A 14,672-nucleotide genomic window follows, 5' to 3' on the forward strand; every position below is an offset into this window, starting at 1 on the left:
TTTATAGTTCATTTTTTTCTACTGAGTAGTTACCTTGAAGTAGTAATTTGGAAAACGGCTTTTTAAAAATATCCTTTTTGGGATAATAAGCTCATTAAACATAACTGATGCTGCTGACTTTTCCTCTTTCTTTTCTTCTTGAATAATTTAATCATTAGGACCAGGCAAGTAAGAGAGGTGTCAGTCAGGACTGGGGCCAGTGGATTGACATAAGGTGTTAAAACTGGAACAAAATGAGAACCATGTCTCTGCACCCTTCGGTGGTATTGGAGATTGTTAACTGAGCCTAGGCAGAGTGAAGAGAGTACTCCCACAATGGGCAAAGGGGCGGTGACAGTGGCAATGGGAGATTGGCACCTGCCAGGAAAACAAATTCACTAAATAAAATATTGACGATGATGGAGTCTGTGTTTCATCAGAGAGTTATAAATGTGAAAAGGAAAAATATGAAATGAACACTTTGTTGCTGAACCAGAGCTGAAATAATCAAATGAGCTCAAATACACACAAATATATAAATGAATAAATAAACAAAAATGAGATGATATTTTATATATTCATATGCCTATGCATGTACATAAATATGAGTATATATACTTACATGCACACTTTGAAATTCTGTCCACAGAGAAGGGTACTGGAGCAATGACATACCAATAGCAATAAACAAACGATACCTAAATATGAGTTTCTAAATATCTGTCCATACTAAAAGGAACAGGACTCCTTGATTCCAGACTAAGTTTGGAGCTTATTATCAGAAACAAAAAAAAAGTGCTTAAATGATGGACATGTTTAAAGAACAAAAAAGCTACCTTAAACAGACTGTGACCACATTTAGAAAATTCAGTCCCTGAATCCATAGAGATATAAATAAACAAATAAAATAGGTACAAATCAGAGAAAAGTTTATCTTTTGTCATTAAATTAACTAATAAATTTAGAATGAATGATAGAATTAAGAAATTACAATTTGGCAAAATAATATTAATTTAGCTAAGACATATCAGGGGATGCTAAAATGAGTAGATTAAAATTTTATGAGCAATGGGAATTTACATAGTACCAAAGTACCTCCCTACAAAACATTTATTAATCACAAAAGGACACATGAGTAATTTTTATGTGGAAAGGCATAGCAGATGTCACCTTAATCAAGTGATCAAAGTTAGCATCACCAGTTATGAAACAAATTAAAACTCTGCATTACCTGAAAAGAACACTTTGCTAATAAACTTGCCCAAAATGCTTAATTTGGGCCTGCTAAAAATAAAACTTTAGAAATATTATATTCACCAGAGTTTGTGAAAGGAAGGATCAGCGAATCCAGCAATCTCCTGAAATAAGAATAGGTTCAGAGAGACTCCGGTACTGCCACAGGGCTCGAGAGCATTATCGACAGAAAAACAATAGTGAAGTACAGTAAACAAAACTGAGGACAAAAACAATTGTGTTGGTTAAAGTTTGACACTTACCTTATTTGACAGTGGTTTGAATAGTTGGCTATCTTACTTGACTGAAGAAGGGCTGCTGTGATAACTAAGATTTGGCTACTTCTCATAAGGTTACATTATGTACAGAATTTTAAAGTATAAGTACACCTTGAAATGAATATTTAAATATATACTCATGTTTATGGATAGGTATATGAATATATAAAATATCTCATGTTTGTGTTTATTTATTCATTTATATATTTGTGTGTATTTGAGTTCATTTAATTATTTCAACTCTGATTCGACAACAAAGTGTTCGTTCTATATTTTTCCATCGAGTTGGGTAGAAGTTCACTGAGTAAAGAGAAACCTTTAGGTTAAGCTTAGAACAAGTGGGGAGGCCACTTTAGGACAAACAATTAAATATAACAAATCTAATCATGACAAAGCATCAGGTAATCCCAACTGGAGAACATGCTACAGGATTAAAACAAACAAACAAACAAACAAAAAAAAAAAAACTAATATATTGAAAGGCAAGGGAAGGCTAAGGAATTGTTTCTGATTAAAAGACATTAAAGAGATTTCCTTATGCAATTCTGGTTAAACACTTGGAACAACCAGTGGTTTAATAGGGGAATGTCCTTGCTTACAGGATTAACACTGACGTATTTAAGCTGATGGAAAAACCATATCATCAACGAATTCTTAAATGATTAATGGAACATGAATAGCTGTATTATTCTCTTAACTTTTGTCTAAGTTTGAAATTATTTCAGAACTAAAGTTATCTTTAAATTTTTTTTAAATGACAAAAATAAAAAGCTAAAAACAACAGAAATGCCCATCAAAAAGTGAATGGACAAGTTACAGTTTATTCATACAACATTCTACTTGATAAATAAATGAGACAAACTACCCACACATGCTATCGTTGATGAATGTCATAGGCATTATATTTTAATGAAATGAGGCAGACACAAACAAAAAAAAAAGTGTGATTTTGTATGAGAAATCTCAGAACAAACAAAATTAACCTATAATAAAAGAAACCAGATGTGTAGCTGACTGACCATGGAGAGTAGAGGTCAGAGAAAACTGGCAGTAAGCAGACAAGGGAACTTTTCTAGGGCCATGGAAATGCATTCTGTAGGAAGACACCATTAAGCAGGTGGCTACTGATTTCAACAGTCACCTAAACTAATTTGAAAATAAAATACCACTGGTAATAAACATAGCAACAAAGGAAATAAACCAACAAATAAAAATATCAATAAAAACAAATTTTTTAAAAAGTCGTAGCTATTCTCTATGGAGGTATATTCAATGAAGTCATGAAATAATAATTAACCTGTTCATTTACTGTAACTTAAGCAGCTAGCAAATGTAATCGTCTAGTATTTAATTTACTTATCTCTCAATTTTAATGTGTCATAATTAATGAAATTCTATTATAAAAATAAATTTCTACACCAAACTATTTCATTATGTCAATTTTTACTTAATGCATTCCTTATCCTCTTGTCTTAAATTTATTTTAATTCTGTTTTGTTAAACAGTGTTGTATGCTTTAAAGTCAAACAATTCAATTAACCTAAATATGCAAACAAATGTCTTTCTTGATGTGGTTAAGGAAAACAAGCCTGTAACTTTATTATCCATATATTCTTTAAGGTATTTATTGAAACATTCAATAAAAAATGCTTTATCATAATCCTTGTTTACCCAAACAGTACATATTGTTTTCCTAAAGCTCACAACAATTTTAATTGCTGAAGTACTATCTTTTAAGAGCAATGTACAAACATTCAAAGGAATAGTGGTCTTTCTTTACAAAAGAAATATGTGGTGTCTGAAAAAAGAAACTGATTTATGTGACCTGAGCCTTGCAGGAAAAGAACAAGGTTTTACTCCAGCTGGGCCCTTTATTTTAAGAGTCTCCTCAAAACCTACCCCTTTGGAATCATTTCTTTATTTTCAGATTCATTGCACTAGAATAAAAAAGGAAAGTCTTCTAAGATTTAAATATAAAGAATTAGGCACCATAATTTCACCCCAGATTATTCAGTGCCCTTAAGAGCCCCCTCTAAATTATTTAAACGAAACTCAGCAATCTAATTTTTTCTGCTGCCTGAATTATTTAAGTCATAAATGTTTCCTGTTGAATGCTTTTGTGGTCCCATTTTGCGTCTTGACCTAAGTGAATAAAATTAGCTTTAATGCAATAATACAAAAGCAATGTCCAGAAATAATACAAGAAGTGATGGCCATTTTTTCCTTATGAAATTGATGAAGTAATGTTGGCCACAACACACTTTTTAGTTTTTTTTTTTTTTCAGTAAGTTTTGTACCAACAAGAAATTGTTCCACAGTGGTATGTGTCCTTTTACCTTAAATGAAAGCCAATTGCAATAAATTTTTAACTTACTTGCTAAATCTGCTACTGCTAGCTCAAGTTTTCACACTATTACAATATTTTATATTGGCAATAATATGGCAATACCAATGTGGCCAATTACCTTACTGAAGAGGAGTTGGCAATCTGTCATTTTATGTGAAATTCAACGAGTTCTCTCTGGAGTATGCCTTAGATTATATTACTAAAAGATAGTACTGTGCTTCATTTGCCCCCACAGGTTTAAAAACAGACTACTTTGAAGACTTACTAGAACCTTGTTTTTGTCATTAAATTTAATTATCTCCCATTTTCTGGTGCTTTTAATAAGTCCAAACCACATGATTTGAATTTCAGATTTTATTTCTGTTCTCATCTTCTTGCTTATTGGGGAGGTAGGAAATTAGAAGAAGAAGACCAATGTTCCAAAATCACAAGGCAATAAGAAAAATAAGATAATGGAAATGGATATGGGAAATAAGATAATGGAAATGACTAAATGAATCAGAGGAAAAATAAATAATAGTGGAATTATTTTGTTCAAAAGTTATTTTGTTCTATTGAATCAAATTGAGGTAACCTCTGAATTGAATAATATTTTGTGGGTAAGGAGAATTATTTGTTAGCGGTTTATGTTTGCAAGTAATGAAAACCAATTCAGGGTAAAGAACTTTGAAGGGGGAAATTAGCTTAGATGGCCTGTGGGATGGAATTTTCCATATGGACACAGAGCTATTTCATAGAATCCAAGGGCAACAGTTGCAGGTCTCCAGAAGAAACTATAAGAGGGTCTCACTACACCTCTTAAACCTGCTTCTCTCTGGACTTTCTCTGAATTTTCCTCCCTCAGTAGATTGACTGACCAGTTCATAACAGCATGAAGAATTTGGTTAACCCCGAATTCCCAAGGATAGATCTGGTATGTCAAGAGAAGCCCAGATTCACCTGAAATTCCCTGGAGGAAGAATCTTATCATTGTAGCTTGAGTCAAATGCCTTTCCGTGGCCCAATAAACTGTAAGCAGGGATTTCATGAATATTATATGACTTAAAGGACTGAAGTTGTCACAAGTTTCCATATCAAAGGAGAATTTATTCTTTCATGAGCACAGAATAGATACTCAAATCATGCCCACCACAGAAACCTGTAGGTAATGCATTTTGAAGTAAATGGTTCTTTCAGACCAGTTCTTTTAATAACTTGCATTCTTAATTTGCCAAATACTAAGATATTAGCCTCCTAGAATTCTGTTTTGTCTACACAAGTGTAAAAACTAAGCTTCCATCTTATAAAGTGTCATGTACTTTGTAAATTGGATGCTTTATTTTCTCCCTTCAGTTTCTACCTTGCCAGCATTTTTCATATTTTTATATCTGTCTTCAAAAACTGGACTGGAGGATTCACTGTATACCATAACTTCTATCCCCTAATACAGGACTACAAGAAAGAACTGCAAAGGTGAGGGCTGTGATTCCCACAATTCTCTTCCTTGTTCTAGGCAGAGTCTGGTGATGATCAACATTCACATTAAATTTGTAGGATAAAAGAGAAAAAGGGATCTATTATTCTCCAGAGGCAGCTGGCGTCAGATCTAAGACTCAGTGATTCCTAGTGAGTTCAGGAACCCCAGTCTCACCATTGTAGCCTGAATATGTTGAAGGAAGCTTCGTGGAGATGCCTGAGTATTGCAGCAGCTTCCTGGTAAGGTCTTGAGGACCCACTATGTGATGTTTCATGCTGATATGTTCTAAGTCAGTTTACTTGATCCCAGCACACCCAACAATTGTACACTTCTTAATTCATATTTTAAACTGTTGTTATACAGGCTATATATATGTAGTCTCTGCATTCTTGATGGAATTATTACTGAAAAAATTAACTAATTGAATCATATTTACCTGTTTTTCATATGCTGTAAAATGCACCTGTCCTTCAGAGTCTATGCTCTTAATGACAGTGAAATTAAATTGAAGGTATACAGGTATTTCATTTCATCTCAAACATTGCCTCTACTTGCATGATGTGTAGTCTGATCACTTCGACCAATGTAACCTATCTTTTCAAATGTATTAAAGCAAAAATTCTCACATTCATTTTTTTATATATCTTTTTAGAATGGTAAAATATCATGATGTTTTAACATCTTATGGATATCAGGCAGACAGGAGTGTCGGGAACATGAGGTTAGGGGGAAAATTCTGTAGACTGAGTTTACTGTGCTGACCACTACATGTATTTTGTTGAAGGAAAATGTTCTTGAGGCTACTCTGTCCCTACCTGAGTTGATTCAGTGGCATATGCTACATTCCTCAGCAAGCAACTTACCTGCAGAAGAAATGTGGACCCAAGGACTCCTCTTTGCCCCACACAAAAAAAAAGAGTATGGTTACCCTAAAGGAGGACTCTTGGGACCTTTATGCAGAACAGATTCCAGGATTCAGGGATAATTAGAAGCAAGGCCACAACAATAAAATCTGTAAGAACAAGATCCAACGAGAACCTATCAGTGCAGACCAATGTGACTCAGAGTTGCTTTGAATTTTTAGTATGTCATTATAATAGTAAAATCTCCCTGAGGTAAAACCATGCACAATGAGAACTTGAAAGTCTGATGCAGTCCTGCTATCAGTCAAAAATCAAGAGGTAGACCTGGGCACGGCTCTGGAAACTTCCCCTGAGACCCCGCAATAAAATTGGAGGGCAGGAGGGGCATGCTGTTCCTGTCCTGAGAAGATCCATTCTCTCCCTTTCTCCCTTGAGAGTGTTCTCTTTATACCTTCTCCTATCCCTTCTAATAACCTCATGTCTGCTACTCTGGACAATTTGTCTGAAATCCTTCTAGTGTGATAACAAAGAACTGGTGACTGAGGATCTCGGCAGTCACTTTGGCTCCATGGAGGGCTTTCTCTGCAACAATATCCATAAACTTTTGGGAATGAAACTTGACAATGGTTATAAATTTGTCTTCAAGAGGTTAGGGATTTAGCTCAGTTGCAGAGTGCCTGCCTAGCGTGCTCAAGGCCCTGGGTTTGATCCTAGACCCTGAAAGAAAGAAATTTAGTCTTTAAGACTGATAGTCATTACCAGTTACCTTCAAAATGGCTAACTTCTCTCATATTTTCTCCTTTGGATGTGATCCAAAACAAAAAGTTAACCGTGTTCTCTAAAAGTTTCAGAGGCCAAAAGATCTTTACTTTTGGAAATCCTCTGAAACCCTCATTGCTCCATGTTGATATCATTATAGTATAAAACCTGACTCATCTTTCCATATTTTCCTCATAGGTTTTTGCTCTCATTAAATTAAGCTTGGGTTGCTGGATTTTGCCTTAGATATTGAATTTGTATTAAGTTCACATCAGAGCACTGGGAGAAATATAGAGAGCATAAATAAATCAAAACAAATGAATAAAGCATTAGGTGGGCTATGCAATGGGGCAGAAGCGTCTGTATGTTTGGAGAAATTCAATATGTGATGAATGGCTTTGGAAAGCATGTGCACAGCCAGGCAAGGGCTCCCAAGGAGCAGGCCAAAGGCTGTAAGTCTTTCATTCACACTTCACTGGCTCATCCAGCTTGAACTTGCTCGGTCTTTGAAATCCAGCCATTGAAACCCATTTTTTTTTTTTTTTTTTTTTTTTACTTTGAAACCAAAATCTTCTATATGAATTTCATCCATTCAAATAAGCATATGCATTGATACTTTATTATGTTCTTGGCTAGGATTTGTGAAAGTGTTAAAAATAAAATTTATAGTTAATTGGAAGATATTAATGATGGTAGACTGGTAATTATCAAAATCTTCCTCTGTGAATCTGTTTCTGCAGAACTTGACACCCAGCAATTGTTCATGCTACATTGTCTCAGCCCTTCTAGAGTTTTAAGTGAAAATTTGTTTTTCAAGTGGAGTAATTTTCTAAACTCGTTTTCTTATTGTAGAACAACATCTACATTAAAACAAAGCAAACTTCTAGGATGTGGCACCTCAAGCAGTGAAAAATAGTAGCAAATATTTCATGAGCTTCCACAACTCTCTTTCAGGTCATGAAAAAATCATGTCATTACACTTCCCCCAGATCTGCTATGTTGACAAGAATTTGAAAAATGTCAGTAAAGTGGGGGGGAAAATTACTGTTATTTCAGTTACATTAAATTTTCAATGTGTTAATTAGCCTCACTACTTTGAAAATCAAAGTTATATACTTAATTATGCCTTAATTTTAAAATTTTCCTAGTAATTCTATGTAGACATTATAATACAAATAATTCTAAGAGATTCTCACCAAAAAAACAGACATTTTTCAGAAAACCACGTTTATTTTTCACTCTACTAGAGAATTTCTTAGTACACTTTCTAAATGTCAATAAACAGTACATTTTTAGCAACCACTATAGTTCATTACCTGAATTTCCTTGTAACCACAGCTTGAGGATTGAGAGAAAATACTAAGAAAAATATAAGGTTTCCAGGGCTGAGGTTGTGGTTCAGTTGTAGAGTGCTTGCCTAGCATGTGTGAGTCACTGGGTTCGATCCTCAGCATCACATATAAATAAATCAATAAAATAAAGATCTATCAACATCTAAAAAAGATTTTTAAAAGATATATAAGGATTCCATTCCCAGGCTCTGGACTCAGATTCAAAGAAGAAAAAAAAGATCAAGAACAAACACACCAGAAATCCCAAGAACAATGGAGAATGGAGGATCACAGGAGATTATTATCTGACCAGAAAAAAAATTAAATAAAACTTAGAATTCTTTATAGAAGAGTTCACGTCATCCCCCAAAATGGTACACAAGCTCCAAACATAAGAAGCAGCAAGAATTTAAAAGAAAGACTTTGCCCACATTAGATCTCAGAAAAAGACACCTTACTAAAAACTACCATTCATTTCCTTGGACAAATCATCTAAGCATGTGAGTTTTATTCTGAACTCAGATATCAAATATTTCAATCTATATTTAAGTTGATAATCTATACCACATTCCCCTACCCCCTACCCACACACACCTATAAATAGTAGAGGGCTTTGTGTTATGACTTCCTATGCAAAAAATTGGTAGAATTATTAGGAGCAATATTATACAGTCAGGGAAACTATAATGGAGGAGAAATAATATTTATACATGGGACTTTCTCTCCTGTTTTTCTTTTTTGGATCATTATGATCGTATAATGAAGCACATTAAAAAATCACTGAATAATTCAGTTTAAAACTTAAAGTTATCTAGTTTCACAAGATCAGATGTCAATACTAATACAATCTACCAAATAATATCTAAATTCAATGTCCTTTTCTTTAATAAGCACCAGATGATATATGAAACACAAAGTCATTCCAGTTGCTTTTATTTAAGATTTTTCTTTTATTTAAATAATGATGAGTATCTTTCATATTATTGACACTATCTGCTTAGATTTTAAGTTAAAAATTCCTGGCATAAACAAACACCAAAATGTACTTGAATGATTGAAAAACTATTAACACCCTATATAGTAATAAACAACAAAGATTGTTCACATATTCTATTACCCAATTTTACATTTATGATGTTTATAACATGCTAATTTGGAACACCAGAAGGAAAAAATGGGAGATTTGGGAGATTTGTAAGAAGAAAAGCGGTCTAGGGCATCATAAATTTCAAAACACATGGTGCCAATGCTATTTACAAAACACACACATACAGGTCTGGGAGGTAGTTTATTTCTTTTATTTTGTAATCTACAGGTATCTAAGTCTGTTCTATTATTTTTCAATAATCTTCCAAGATGAATATCCCAATGAGCTTCATCCGTATGCCTCCTTTTAGTATCTCAGTGGGATTTAGGATGCTCTCTCCATTTCCTTCTATACAAGACATCAGGGAACAGTTGGCAAACAACAAGGAGATTTCTCCTTGAGGAACAATAAAGCTCGGTTATAGACATATCTGTGTGTGGAAAATTCTAAACGATGTCAAAAAACTCTAACATAAAATCAGACTTGTTTTTTTCCTTCACTTAGAGAAGTAATGATTTTTTTTTTTTTTGCTCAAATCTCTATTCTTCTTATTAGCAGATGGTCAATATCACTTGCTTGGGGGTTTCTTCAAGGACTTGTATGTTTCAAAGTCCTGGAGGGACCTTGCTTCCTGAACCAGTGCCTGATGATGCCTTTGGTGGCATGGCCTCTAAGCCACAAGAACTCTTGCTAAAGACATATTCTGACAGTTTGATGACTAATGCTTGTCTTCCTGCTGAGTTGCTCTTCCTACTGAATTCTAGATTGCTATCCAGGTCATAGTAAAGGAACTAAATCTATACTTTTTATCTCACATTCCCATTGCCATGTATTATTCTCCAAAGCACAACACTATGCCAATATAATGTTAAAAAGCATTTCAGAGCAGCTTCAGGCTGCTGCAAGAATCCCTCCAAAGCAAGAACCCACAAATTTTTGGATATTACCCCTAGATAACATAAAGAAATTATAGCTGAACTAGAGAAGGAATTAAACTGATCCAGAGAGGAAGAAAGAGAAAAGAAAGAAAGAAGAAAAATGCAGACAATTGATGGGTCTTTGATATGAATTTGAAGTCAAACATGGACCCAGTTATAAAGTTAATGACCAACTCCATACTATCAAGTAGCGGAGGAAAGTCGGGGGGGGGCGGGTAGGAATTAGGAATGTGGATCCATACGGGTAGGGATGTATATAGAGATAATGGGGAATTATAACACAAGTATAATCACCCTTCTCTGCCTTTCTGCAAAAGGTCATGATATTTGGTTTGTATTTACAAACTTCCTCACCTTTTTCCATGTTAAGTGTGCCCTACGTCAACGCCTCAGTGCATTGGGTTCCTCTCCTAGTGGGTGATCCAACTCTTTCTTTCCAAGAGCTTTTACTGCCTGACTAAAATCTTCCATTAGTCTTCATCACTGGATATGGCTGATATTACCTGGGTTCCACACACCCCTCCTCCCTGAAGCAACTTTATTTTCAATTGACAAATAGAATCAGTCAGTCAAAGAGTGGCTTTTTCTTTGTGAGCCTAATGGCAGCAGAAGCCAAGAATGGTCTTGCAGAAATCTCAACTTCTGGTTCAACAGAACCCTTCTTTTGGACCCTGATGGAAGTATTCCTCATCTGCGTATCAAGAGCTCAACATGATGGGTTTGGGAAGTGAAAATATTTTGTGTTGCAATATTGATTGATATTTAGAAGGTCCAATCCACTTCTACTTTTTGGTTCTCAGACTCTTGGGACTCAGGAATTTTTGCATGTATTCTAACAATACAAAAACCAGTGTCATATATTGTCACTGATTAAAAGCATATAGTGCACCCTAAATCTCAATTTGTTATTTACCAGCTCCCTTGCTTCTCTTAATACATCATTATTTTCTTTTTCCAAATAAATGTTTCATGAAATAAATAATTTGACTGCCAATGCCTTCATCGCCTACAGGATAAAAACTCCTACCCCTTCAAAACTTTTCACCATTTATCTCAAACCCTATGGCAAGTACTGAAACAGCTACTTTGTGTGTATTGACTTAATCATCTCAGCAATCCTATTAGTTAGGCATTAGTATTATTCTCATCTTACAAATAAGAAAATTGAGGTGTAGAAGATAGAGGTAACTTGCCTAAAATCACACAGCTGGTAAATGGTAGAACTAGAATTCAAAACCAGATAGTTAGAAGCCAGAGCCTAATCCAGATCACTCCTAACCACAGTAATCCACCAGCCGTCACTGGGATCACTTGAAGCAGTGATGAATGTTTGAAAATGCCAGGCACTCTGAATATGTTTACCTATTTTAAGAACTCTTGTTTTTCCACCTGCTGGATTGGATAGGGGGCAGTGTTGCTACCTATGTCTTTACTGTTGAAAATCTGGCCATTAGGAAAGATACTGCTTCAATCTAAGTCCACCAAGAGCGCTCTCAAGTTCATACATTCTGCTCCTTCAAGCATCCTGTAAAACAAGACATCCAATAACAAATGATCTGCATGACACAGTTTGTGTTCTAGTTATCTTTACAATGTCATACCTCCTCAATCATGAGACAGGCAAAGCTGTCAAATTTATCTGTGTTTCATTCAGAATTCTTGGCATATTTCTTGACATGCATGTGGTCAGTCTTGACTCCAGGAACTCAGGGACTTTTTTATAATTATCACCATAACACTACTAGCAAATTTAAATATTTCATTCAGACTCAAGTACTTCTTCTTCATAAATAGGCTTTAAAATCTCCCCCAATTCCTACTTTTGCAGATATAGAAAAGAAAATGAGAAGAGGATATGTAAGGAAGAGGAATCCAACTACCAGTAGCTGTTTTCATTTTTATAACAGCACAAGGATTCATAGCAAATACCGAAAATATACAAAGAACACTCGCACCTTAGGGAAAGAATGTTCTGAAAAACAGTTATATACCTCTTGTCTTAGAATAAGCCATGCTATAATATTTCCTAACCAGAAAACAAAAATGTGATACAAAAATTTATTGACAGCTCTGTCTCCAGATAAAATCCAAGCAACAAGAAACTCAAACTAGACCTGTAATGGTGAAAGCAAATAGTGATCAAAAGCCACATGGTCACTGAGAAAACAGCACCTTAGATTTTGTACCAGTGCTCCTTTTTGGGTTTTAAGACTTCACAACATCTTCATTCATAAATGCAAAGGCATTGCAGGAAACAAGGAACAAAACAGTCAGCAACTTACCAAACAAAAATTTAAGGACCCTTATTTTCTATGAGCCTTAGCATGTTTCATTCATTACAATGAATTGACAGCAAATCACAGCACCATTGTCTAGATGGTGAAAACATTTTACTTTCTAACTGCTCTGTGTACCGTAGTTTGAACACACATAAACCATTTATATTGATATTCTTCTAACGAGGTGATAGGGAAAGTACAGAAAATATAGAGGGAAAATGCTAAGAACTTAAGGACACAGAATGCTAATGAGGCATGTGAGGTGCAGAAAATCAATATGGATTTTTCTAGATGTTGATTAATATTGAGAGAAGACTCCAGTTTTACTAGACCTAAGCAGTGATTTTAGGACATCTTACATTCTTTTACGAAACCTATGTACTCCTCATTCAAAGTCACCTTGCCACCAAATCATGCATTTTGAATTTTAGTCTGTTCTATGCTAGTTTTAACGAAAAACGGTTAAGATATAGAGTACCAGAGCAAAAGTCTCCATCAGAATGGGTACTCCTTCTTTCTCTAGAGGAGTTTGCTTTCAGAAGTAGATACTTCCTTACGGTTGAATTTTTTTTTCTTTCAATGAATAGAATTTCTCAGACATAGCCTGTCCATGTTTTCCAAAGACACCAGTGTTCTTCTGAAGAAGAGTGCTTCTTGATAGAAACCCATTGCAGTCACTTTTAACAAAGCAGAATTCTCTGCCGCAGGGTGCACACTGAGACTGTCCCTACGTGTGGAAGGTTGGAAGTGTTTCATCCTTGCGAATAGTACTTGTTTCCCAAAGTAACTGATTCTCCAGTCAAACACTGCATACATTGTGGTATCTAAGCAATACCAGCAGCTGATGAGCAGGAAGACCAGGGAGAAAGGCAACAATGAATGACTTTGAGCATGCTATCCATGGGCCCCTCATTACTGTTATGGACATAAAAGTTAGCTAATACTTCTTTCTTAGCCGACTTCAACTGCACATACTTTCCAGGTTGGCAGATACTCCCTGGTCCCTCTGTAATACATTCCTTTGGCTGCCTCCTGTCTACTGAATGCTTACAACCAGCAGAAACACTCCTGCCAGACTGCTCATTTCTGCTACCCTCAGGCAAATATGTATCTCAAGACTCAGGTTAGTTTCTTCTCAAATCTGCGACCTTATAATTATATTTATAATTATAGGTATAATTGTATAACTAAATAACATGCTAATTTTAATTAAATGAAATAATTTATTATAACTAAATATTACAAAAACTGGTTAAATACAAGAAAAAGCATACTGCTTATTCTATGAAACTTAAAATTAATGCCTCAGGAATGACTTTACCAAGTCAAACACTAAGAAAAGAACACCGTCAAATTAATTGTTGATGAGGAAAGTTCAGAAGAAATGATCACAAAAATCTAAAACAGTATTACAGTCAGATTGCTTGGTAGAAACTCTTTTAATTTTCACTCCATTTTGAAGAAACCCAGACTGTCTTTTTTATTACGTGTGAGGTTTGTTCATGAAAGACAAGACAAAACTCTAATCAATAAGACAATCATTTAGCTTATTTAGAAAAAAGAACTTGGAATGACAAAAATATTGAAAATAAAAACGTAGCTAAATATATTAGATCATTCTTAAAGATTCCTCCATTAATCCTTTCTTTAAATGAATGGTCCAAGTCCAGCCCTGATCTCATTTTTATGTATCCTTTGCCAACAACCAGCATTGCTTGACTTCCGAGATCAGTGAAGAGTTGCAGGGAGCAACGTGTGAGGTTTTAAGAGTCAGGAACACAGGACAGACTTTCTTTTCATTCCAACTCTTTTGCTTTGTAAGGGTTCTTCTTTGAGCCAGTTTGTTGTTCGCCTCACTGATTTCCCACTTTACACAAGAAATAAAGGCAGCTCACATGGACACTGAAAAAACAACAAATTAGTATAACGCCAGAAGGTATTCTATGAATGTTAGTTCATTTCCTTCTCTGGCCAATAAAAAGATATATTGCTAATGCCTAATTTTTTTTTATTTATGAAATAATTCCATGCCTCTCATTGTGCCTTATTTTAAGTACTTTTTGTATGTTTTAATTAATCCTGCACACTGACAATGTGGGATAAAAAAACCAAGTATTATTTT

Source organism: Sciurus carolinensis, chromosome 10, assembly GCF_902686445.1.
Source record: "Sciurus carolinensis chromosome 10, mSciCar1.2, whole genome shotgun sequence".
In the NCBI taxonomy this organism is placed as follows: domain Eukaryota; kingdom Metazoa; phylum Chordata; class Mammalia; order Rodentia; family Sciuridae; genus Sciurus; species Sciurus carolinensis.